Source organism: Pelodiscus sinensis, chromosome 20 (assembly GCF_052426305.1).
Source record: "Pelodiscus sinensis isolate ZL-2025 chromosome 20, ASM5242630v1, whole genome shotgun sequence".
Lineage (NCBI taxonomy): Eukaryota > Metazoa > Chordata > Testudines > Trionychidae > Pelodiscus > Pelodiscus sinensis.
Window position 1 is genome coordinate 20,032,636 of NC_143071.1, and position 11,117 is coordinate 20,043,752.

Below are 11,117 nucleotides of genomic sequence, written 5' to 3' on the forward strand. Positions count from 1 at the left end.
TATTGAATGACTCTGAGCAAGTCCTTTTTTCCTTCTGTGCCTCAGTTTCCCCTCCTTTACATTTGCGAGATCTCTGGAGGAAAAGTGCTAAGGATTATTATGTTCCATCTCCACCAGTGAGTCCTCTAACATTTCCCCTGTCGTTCTTATCTATTTATTTGGTTTTTATTAAATTGTTGTTCCTAGTTCCCAGGACTGATGCTCCCCTCCTCCAATTGCATTGGCTTATTCAGTTTATTAATGATCCCCAAATGAAGCTAAGTTGATATCTGCAGAGTCACGAGGACCCATCCAACAGGGTGGCACCAGTTTAGCAACAGATTAGTGCAATTTTTGTGCCTAGAACAGGCCCTGGAGACAGAAAAGCAGGGAGGTAGCCAGGACCCAGCCATTTGGGGCTTCACAAGTTAAAATCAATGCCATAAACATCTAGGGCTTGAATCTGGCCGCTTTGCATCACCCTGGCAGCAAAAGGCGCCTTAAAGTGACAGTACAGCTGCCACCATATAACTGAGAATCAGACTCCTACACTTGCTTCAGTTTTTACTCTGGTTCAATCATAGCGCAAAGACATCAGAGCAGCAGTGATCTATTGTTCTTACGTTTTTAAACAGCCCCATGGCTGTGCATGGGTCCTACAGGCAAGGAGCAAGTACGGGGCCCAGGCAGGGGACATTTTGGAAGCAACGTACAAGGACATAGCTGTGTGACTCTCACTGACACCAATGGAGTAGGGTCCAATGTGAAGCGAGTTAGGAGGAACAGCAGAATAAAGGCTGGAAATCTGGGCTACAGTTTTATCCTCAGTCTTTATATTACAGGCAGGCTTGGATTGGGTGCTCCTGGCTTTTGAGCATGTAAGGCTCTGGGTGAAATTGCGGCCCTAGTGAAGTTTTGCCATTGACTCCATGAGGGCCGGATTCTCCTCCTCTTTCTCTCTCTGGGGTTTTCTATTGTGCCTCTCACCACAGTGCCTAAGTCAGGCTCCTTTAACATGGTGGAAGTAACTGCAAATCACGTCCCATTAGTGGAGCTCAGTGACCTTTGGATATTTGTACATTCCTCCCTGTTAATTTGTCTCATACCAAAAGCTACTGGAGCAAACCATTACCTCCCGCAAACACTGCACACACGTGGCCATGGGGGTCACCTCAGATTCCTCTGGCCAGTTCATCAGTGTCCTTCTCTCACGTCCTCCCCCACACCATCCTTCTAGTCTAGAAAAGAGCATGCGTGCATACACACACACACACACGCAGATTCCTTTGCTCCCATTCACAAGCAGCTATGCACACACACACACAGTGCTTCTACACGAGCAAAGAGCCATAATTCCTCACCGATGCAGCGCATGGGTTCTAACTCTGGTGTAAGGGAGTGATATGGCTCGGTGATATGGTGATATGGTTCAGACGTTGGCAGTTGTAATCAGCATGTTGACTCTGTCTCCTTACTACTCCCATCCTGCTTAGGCCAAAACAGGCTCAACCAGAACTCAGGGAAAAGTCCTGAGCTGGGAATATTTGGAAAGCCACCAAGGTTATCCAAAGTCCCAGGCTCAGGAAGGCTACAGCATTCTGATGTTGGAGAGTGGAACGATATAGCAGATCCAGCCACAAGGAGCACTTTTCCTGCTGTGCCTGGATGTCTCCGGCTACAGGAATAGGTCTCCCACACTTACTCTCATACTGGCCTGGGGCTAGCTGCTTGTGTGGGGCACTTAAGCTGAGACTGGGACCTCAATGGCACTGATGAAACCCAATCCAAGCTAGCTTGTCATGGTCCAGCAGACCAGGTACCAGACTAGGAATCAGGAGGTCTGGGATCTATTCATGTCTTGGCTGTGGGCTCCTGAGCATGATATTTAGCATCTACCTCTGTCCCTCAGTTTCCATTTTCCCACCTGTAAAATAAGAATACCATCCCCCCCCCAAAGTGCAAAGGGATTTTGAACATGACCAGGACTGAGGACAGAGATGCCAGGCCCCTGGGAAAGCTGGGGAAAGCTAGCCTCCTCCTGCCAGTCCTTTTGAGGTGCCCACGTCGCGGGGCCAGGGGCTCCCGCAGTGATTTGAAAGGGCTTGGTGCACCAGCTGCTGTGGTGCTCTCTGCAGCAGAGGGCCTGGGTCCTTTTAAATCACCGGCTCCCAGGGCAGGTGTCCCAGAGACACATGAGACTCTGCTTTCACTTTTTAAAAGTAAAAGTTCCTAGTCCACATACTGCCGAGAAAGGCTTGAAAATATGATCCCCTAAGAGATTCAAAATCCAGGAGTAAAATCCCCCCTCCCCCAACATTTATTACTGAAAACCTCATTATTTTTAAGGCAATCTCATGATTTTAGGGGGGCGGACTCTTCCTGTTTGAACATTAGGGACTGTCAATCCTGGATCCGTTTCATAAGGAGTGTGGGCACTTTTCTGACCTGAGCTGCACTTTCAGTAGATTCCCCCTGGCCCATTGACTGAACGGGTGCATCAGGCAAAGTGACTTATTCAGGACACACATACACAGCATCAGCAATGAGGGGCTAACCCCCCTTTCTCGGTACCAGGAAGCCCTAACTCTTGCAGGACTTCTGAGACATTGGTGGCATTTCCTTCTCCACAAGGTCTCTTCCTCCCCCCCAGTCAAGCTTCTTAGCCCGCAGCTCTCTCCCATCCTGAGTTTGTGGTTTGCAGGAAGAATGCGAACCACCCGAGCCAGGGTTAGGGTGCTGGAGGAGGAGGGTTGGAAGGAATTCACAGCAATCTTCTCCTGACAGCCTTTACACATTGTCCAAGGCAGAGCTGAAAGGGGCTGGTTGCACCTGTTGGTTCGGGTCAATGCTGGCCTAATTCTCCAAGCTCCTTTCTCTTTTCATGGGCATGCCCCAACCTGCCGGCCCATTGTCTCGCATTCCCCGCTGCAGCTGAGAGGAACGTCAGCCTGTAACGGCTGGGTGCCATGGATGTTGTTTATATTTGTTTACTTCTCTGGCCTCTCCAGAGGAGAGAAGGGAAAGGTAATAACAACAGTGGATGGCTCCCTGGGGCTCCGTGCCTGGTAGGAGACACACACATTCTGCGCCTGGCATAGGTGCCATCGTGGCATGGCACAAGGATGGGGAAGAGCCCTCCCATCTGCTCATCTTGAACCATTGGCTGGAAACAGCCAAAATCAGTGAAAAAGCCCGAGCCCCCCAACACAGTGGGTGATGCTGGGAAATATAGTCACAGTCAGAGGGCTGGAAAATAGGACTTGAGCAGACGTGGCGGCGGAGGGAATAGGATTAGCAGGGAGGGGATGCAGCTAGAAAAAAGTTGATGTGTGAGAATCAGTGGGAGCTTCATCTTCATCTGCCTCTGCATTTAAAATGTGTACAGTTTGAGAGCTCTGGGTCCACTCCAGACAAGGGGCGAGTCATTGCCCTGTGTTGTGCCTCAGTTTCCCCAGCTCTTTCGTAGGGCTAGTGACACTCACCAGCCCCAGCTCAACAGGGTATTATGAGGCTCCAGAGAGGTCTGTAAATCAGTGTGAGGGATGGAAGGTAAGGGCAGGAAGGGAAAATGTTTCTCTCCCCTCCCCCCTTTTAAGGTATGTTTACACTGTATGGCTATTTCGGGATACAAGAGGTATCCTGAAATAGCTACCGCACATCTACACGAGCCGCCTGTTATTTCAAAATATTTTTTAAAATAATGAGCGTGCTATTTCAACATCCCGGTAAACCACGTTGCACGAGGGATAAGAGATGGCTTGGAAATAGTGTGTTATTTCAAAATTTGGTGCTGTGTAGACATGCCCAATTTCAAAATCATCATCATGGCTTGGCTTCGCGAACGAAGATCTAGGAAGGAAATCCACGTCTTCTGCAGGCACGCTGGTGGCTGACGAGGCCTATGCGGGACAGGCAGGTCCTGCCACAACGGCTGCAAATATAGGTCTGATCCGGGATAGGTGCTGAGGGGTCACGGTTCTTCTTCCTTCTCCTTTTGTCCTCCATACAGGCCCTGCGGGTATCTTCAAAGAAGGAGGTGGCCTGGTGGACCGTGTGCCGCCAGGAGTTGCGATCAGCTGCTTGTGTTGCCCACTGACGGTGATCGATACAGCAAGCTGTGAGGGACTTCTTCAGGGAGTCTTTGTACCGCTTTGTGGTGCCCCTATGTCGCGGTAGCCAGAGGACAGTTCCCCATACAGCACGATCTTGGGTAGGCGGTGGTTCTCCATCCTGGCGATGTGCCCTGCCCAGTAAAGCTGTATCTTGAGGACCATGGCCTCGATGCTGGTGACCTCCGCTAACTCGAGGACTTCAGTGTTGGCGACGAAGTCACTCCAATGAATATTGAGGATTGTGCAGAGGCAGCGCTGATGGAAATGCTCGAGGAGACTCAGGTGACAACAGTACGTGACCCAGGACTCAGCGCCATACAAGAGAGTGGTCAGCACAACAGCTTTGTAGACGCTGACCTTCGTGTCTCTTTTGAGGTTGCTGTTGTTCCAGACACGTTTGTATAGTCTGCCGAATGCACTGTTTGCCTTGGCCAGCCTGTTATCGACTTCTTTGTCGATCATGGCGTCAGACGAGATCACGCACCCCAAGTAGCTGAACTGGTGGACAACTTTCAGTTCTGTTTGTTCAATGAAGATGCTTGGTGGAGGGTGCTCCTCGTGGGGTGCGGGCTGATGAAGAACTTCAGTCTTCTTCAGGCTGACTTCAAGACCGAAGATCTGAGCAGTTTTTGCGAAACAAGACGTAATTCACTGCATAGCTGCCTCACTAGGATGTAGTCTATGAGATGCCAGTGTTTTGACCGAGGGTGCATCCAGGTTGTCTTCAGACTGTCTTTCTGCTGGAAGATAGTGTTGGTGATGGAAAGCTGCTGTTCCACGCAGAGTTCAAGTAACAAGCGTCCATTATCGTTGCAGCTGCCCACACCATGCCTTCCATGTACGCCTTTCCAGGTTTCCGAGTCTCTGCCCACTCTGGCGTTGAAGACGCCCAGGATGACAATCTTGTCATCAGCTGGAACATCCTGCAGAAGGCTGTGTAGGTCAGAGTAAAACTTGTCTTTGTCAGTAGGGTCTTCCTGGAGAGTTGGAGCATACACACTAAACTGTGTGGTGTGTTGCTGGTCACGAAGTGGTAGACGCATTGAGATGATGCGGTCAGAGTGGCCAGTTGGCAGGCTTGCAAGCTTGATAGCGATGGAGTCCCTGATCATGAAGCCAACACCTGAAAGGCGTCTCTCTGTCGCTGGTTTGCCTGACCAGTAGAGGGTGTAACCTGCGCCATGCTCTCTTAGACTGCCTTCCTCTGAAAAGCGGATTTCGCTGAGTGCAGCGATGTCAACATCCAGCCTAGTGAGTTCATGCGCAATTAAAGCGGATCGTCGCTCAGGTCGAGTGCTGTCGGCTGAGTCTAACATGGTTCTGATGTTCCAGCATGCGAGTTTAAGTCCTTTCCCACCTTTTAAGGCAAGTGGGATGCGCCGTTGATTCTTTGATATAGTTCGACCACATATGGAGATGCCCGTTGACCGCGGTAAGCCAACTGGGGGAGGAGGAGATGAGCTTTGTTTAGGCCACCTTTTCTAGGCCCCTCTCCGTATGGAGCAAGCAGTGCTGTCCCTAGAAAAGGCTGCTTGGTCGCTCAGGGTGCTGCCGAGTGATGATGTCGTCTCCAGGTCATCATCAGACAACCACTAGCGCCTGAGCCGCCTGCATGCAGGATTGAGACTGTGGCTGCCAGTGTCATCTTACACCTGCCGAGTTCGCCCCTTTCCCATCGCTACAGGACTTAGTGAGACCGGAGGGAGTAGACATGAGTATTTCCTTCTTGCCTGCGCAAAGGAGCTTTCAAGTGCAGTGCAGTGTGTGCAGAACTGGCTCCACCCTTTAAACCCGGGGTTCAGCTGCCATGGCCTAGCAAGCTGGGACGGTGACAGCGAGGTCCTCGGACCGTAGGTTTTACATCAGAGTTGCCTTCTCCTAGGCAGACGGCCTTCCAGGGCTGAAGAGATCCACCTTCCCTGCTATTTCAAACCATAGCTGGTAGGCCACAGCTGCAATCCACTATAACAAAGTTGCGCGCCTTGGTCCCGAACACTTGGCCATTGGGTCCTAACAAGACCCTTCCGCCCTGGCCGGTGACTCCGTCGTGGGAGTTCATTCGCCCAGTGATGCAGTGAAAACATCACCCCCTCACGTCGTTTAGCCCGCCAGATGAAGTGGTTTACCGGGGTGTGGCACTAGGAACCAGACGTGAGAGATTTAGGAGATGGATGAGGACCAGTGCTTCCGTCTGCTCAAAAATTGAGTGCAGCTACCAGAAAATAAAGGTACTACCTCTACCCAGAGCTCCCTACCCCCCAATTTCAAAATAAGATATTTCCAAATAGATTTGAGATCAGATACGCAAATTGCAAGTTTGTGAATTTAGGGTGCTGTGTAGATGCACCCGTAGAGATTAGCTTTTCAAGCACTCAGCATTCAACTGCTGCCATAGCTCCTGGACACGGCATGGAATGAAGCTGCCCAGAAGCCTGCTCTGGCTCTCTTCTATGGGGCAGCGTGTGTCAGAGTTCCCAAGCAGTTGTGTTTTACACTGGGAGCTGAGCCCCACTAGGGCACAGTCTGCCATATTGTTCCAGACACTACGGCCCACAGCAGGGAATGCTTTGCCCCATCTTAGGACCTGAGACTCCCCCCGGAGGAATGCAGTTGTCTTATGGAGGGTAGAAAGGCCCTGCAAAGTAGCCAGGATTCAAGCCCTGGGTGGGGGCATATAATAGGCCAGGGGAAGCTAAGCCTCCCCTAACCCACATTCCATCCTCTCCCCCCAAAGCTGGCAGGGGCTCAGTTCCAGCCAGAGGCAAGCATGGGGCAGGGGCCAGAAAGCAGCCCAGAACAATTTGGCGAAGACTCGTCAGGCCATGGGTGTGTGTGGGCATGTGCACCTGGGGGTTCTGGCAGAGGAAATGGGGCGGTAGGGGTAGGGCATTGGGCAGAAGAGGTGGGAGCTCATGTCCCCCCATGAGCCAGGCCGTTATGGGCCTCGAGGGCTCAGGTTTCCTTTATGGAACTCTGCTTGTGCAAAGGTTTAAACCATCTTTCTTGCTCCCTCCCCTTCCTCCTGAGTGCAGGTTAGGGTTAACAAATAATCAGTCCCCAGGCCTAGGAGGCAAATGGGGAGCCGGTTGCAAAAGCCCAGCTGTGAGGTGTTAACAGTACTCTGCTGTAAAGTAGGGTGGCTTCTGCCCACCTGACCTCTTCGGCCTTTCTCTAGCAGCTGCATCCAACCTCAGGTGGAGCGAGTTACTGGAGGTGATATAACCATGGACAATAGTGGCCAATTCTCCAGCTGAGAGAAGGCAGCAAACCCCTCCGGCAGACAAAGCAGCTGGGGAGAGGGGGGCTGACTAGCTAGGCTTCTAATGTCTCTTGAGATGCCTTCCTCCATGAGTGGGGAAGTAAAATACTGGCAGCTCCTCAGGATGCTTCCCCCGTCATACAGGCTGGCTATGTCTAGACTGGAATGATTTTTCGCAAATGCTTTTAACGGAAAAGTTTTTCCGTTAAAAGCATTTGCGGAAAAGAGCGTCTAGATTGGCACGGACGCTTTTCCGCAAAATCACTTTTTGCGGAAAAGCGTCCGTGCCAATCTAGACATGGTTTTGCGCAAGAAAGCCCCAGTCGCCATTTTCGCAATCGGGGCTTTTTAGTGCAAAACAATACCGCGTTGTCTACACTTGCCCTCTTGCGCAAAAGCATTTGTGCAAGAGGACTTTTGCCCGAACGGGAGCAGAATAGCATTTCCGCAAGAACACTGACAATCTTACATGAGCTCATCAGTGCTTTTGCGGAAATTCAAGCGGCCAGTGTAGACAGCTGGCAAGGTTTTCCGCAAAAGCAGCTGCTTTTGTGGAAAAACTTGCTAGTCTAGACGCAGCTGGGTATGTCTAGACTGCAGGCTCCTTTCGGAAGAAGCTTTTCCGGAAGAGAGCGTCCACACTGCCCAAGCGCATCAAAAAAGTGATCTGCTTTTTCGAAAGAGAGCATCCACCTGGAACCAGTTCAGCCAGGGCTTTCGGTGACCAGTTGCTTCTGAGTGCTGGTGCCGGAGCCTAGCTGAGATACGCGCTTAAAGGGACCCCCCATGACAGCCATTTCTCTGCGTCTGCTGCGTGCTTGCCTACTTCTTTGAGGCACAGCACAGCTCTCGCAGTGCCTGCTTTGGTTGCCCTGCTTTTTTGGACGCCACAGCTTTTGTCTTTGTGTCATGGAGCTGGAGCTGCCCCTTGGCATGCGATTGCTCCACCCGGTCATGCTGCAGTTTCTGCAGGCCGCCTTCCTGGCCCTACATGAGCTCAACTCCAAGCTCATTCTTGAGACCCTCTCCCTTGTGTGCGGGAGCAAGACACTTGCAACTACATCCCACAGTGGAGAGATGGTTTTGGAGGCTGGACACTAGTTCTGACTGGTGGGACTGGCTGGTCATGGAGCGGCAGGATGACCAGCAGTGGCTCCAAAACTTCCGCATGCAGAAGGCCACCTTTTTGGAGCTGTGACTGGCTCGCCCCTGTCCTCAGATGATGGGACACCCACCTGTGGCCCACCATCCCCCTGGAAAAGCGGGGCGCAATTGCCGTCTGGAAGCTTGCCACCCTTGGCAGTTACTGGTCGGTGGGCAACCAGTTCGGCGTGAGGCAGTCCACCATCAGGGCCCTCCTCGTGGAGCTAAGGCACTCTTGGGCTGCAGTCCTTGTGGGGGGGGGGGAAGGGAGTCCTGGAAAAGGGGGACCCTCAGGAAATGGGGGGTTGAAGGGAGCAGCGGAGGGCTGGGGCTGGGGAGGAAGCCCCGTCCCTGGGGGGTTGTGCCAGCCCGCCCTCACACAGCCCTGCTGCTGGGGGGACGGCCTCATAGGAAGTGGCTCCTGGGGTATTTGAGGGGGGAGGGGAAGTGAGTGGAGGGGGCAGGCACCTCCCAAGGGCTCAGGCACTCCTGCTCATTCTCTGTTTTGTGTGCTTGTTTGTCTCCTTCTGCAGGTGGTGAGGGCCATCAACTCCATCCAGCTGCACAGGGTCATCTGCCCGGGAGACCTTGACCCAATCGTGGCCGGATCTTCCACCCTGGGGTTCCCGACTGTGGTGGAGCCATGGTTGGGACCCACATCCCAATCCGCGCACCATAATATCAAGCGGCCCAGTATATCAACCGCAAGGGCTATTTTTCAATGATGCTGCAGGCCCTTGTCAGCCACCAGGACAGTTTACTGGTATTTGTGTTGGGTGATTGGGCAGGGCGCACGTGTATTTTGAAACTCCAGCCTCTACTGGAAACTGGAGGCTGGCACATTCTTCCCCTGGCATGACTTTGTGGTTGGGGATGTGCAGATGCCACTGTGCAGGTGTTTCCTACCCCCTGATGCCGTGGCTGATGAAGCTGTACACCGGCCACCCGGACTGCAGCAAGGAGCAATTAAACACCCAGCTGAGTCAAGGCGAAGATTGAGGTGGAGTGTGCCTTCGGCTGCCTCAAAGCGCGTTACAAGTGCCTCATGACCCACCTTGACATGGGGGAGTACAACATCCACATGGCCAGGTGCTGCTTCAGGGCCGGCTTCCTGCCACAAGGCTTGTCCAGGGTGCCTGCAGCTTTAAGAGGGGCCAGGAGACAGGAACTATAGAGTTGTGATTACTTTGGATGGACTGGCCACCGGGGCACCTGTGTTATTTCCTGGAGGCCTCTTCTTTTGAAACAAAACCCTCCTCTCTGTCCACACACGCCTTTGTCTGAAAGCGATCTTTCGGAAAAGGCATTTTTCCTTGTAGAAAGAGGTGTACTTCTGTTGAAAAAAACCCTGTGTTCTTTTAATTTTTTTTGAAAATGTGATTAACGTGTGGATGTAACTGAAGTTTTTTCAGAAAAACAGATGTTTTTCTGAAAAATCTCTGCAGTATAGACATACTCACAGAGACTGAAAGAGGCTAAGGCCAGAGGGGTCATGACAGTATGTCTCCTGGACCGGGATGCTCTCAAATATCGGAGCAGTTTACTTCTCAGCCCTGGACCTAAAATCCTACCTGTGGGATTTGCCATTCAAAGAGTAAATGCCAGAGACACCTTCAGACCTGTTCCCATAACATTTCTTGGCCAGTTGTGCAGATTCAGGGAGGTTTGGATAAAAGGCTTGAACTTCTTGATGCTTATTTGGGAGCCCGAATCCCCAAACTTTGGAGGTTCGTTCATTGCTATGCAAAGCGTGTTCATTCCCTTCCCTCCCTTTATATCCCACCCCCGCTCCCCTCCCAGTCTAGTATGTTAAAACTGGCTCCATTTTCATGATGAGAAAAAATAAGGCGAGTGGAGGGGGGGGAGCATCAGCTGTGACCTCCTCAGAACACAAGGCATCAAATCCACACAAGGAAAACAAAAGCCGAGTAGATTAGCATTTCCAAACAGACCCAAGACAGCCCCAATCTCTGAGCTGTTTATTCTAGGCGTTGATTTTCAATATTTAGAATGATTAGCAAGTGAAAGCAGGTTGTTGCCAGGATGGCTCCGTGCCAGCCCCCCCGCTCAATGGAAGAGAAAGAAAGAGAAGGCAAGAAAAGGAGAGAAAAGAAGGGCTTATGTGTGTATGTTCCCTCTGCGAACAGGAGATTGGTTTGAGGTGTCGTTGTTTGCCTATTAAGAAAGGATGATAGATGAAGAGGCATCTGGGGGAATACGGGAACTAAATAATAAAGGGATGATTGTGATGATCCTAATGACTGGCATTGATAGCTGTATCCTTTCATCCCTAGAGGCTCCACAAACTTTGCACAAACTCTGTGGCAATCCCTGAAGCGCCTTAATCGGCCAAGGCATCCCCCGCTCCCAGCAGGAGTCATAGGCATTATCACCTAGATTTGGCTCCCTGGCTTCAGAGCTTTGACCTTAGTAAGAGCAGAATCCAGGGCTCAGGGTTTGCCAAGCTTCCTCTTGCACACTGACCAAGAAGCATCGCTTCCTGCAGCTGTGAAATGCAGCCGCCTCTAGGATGGTGTGGCAGGTTTTAAGCCTTAGTCTAATAAAACTCTCCAGCTCTTGAGTCACCTTCAGATGGTCCCAGAGGTCTTAAAGTGAGATGCACG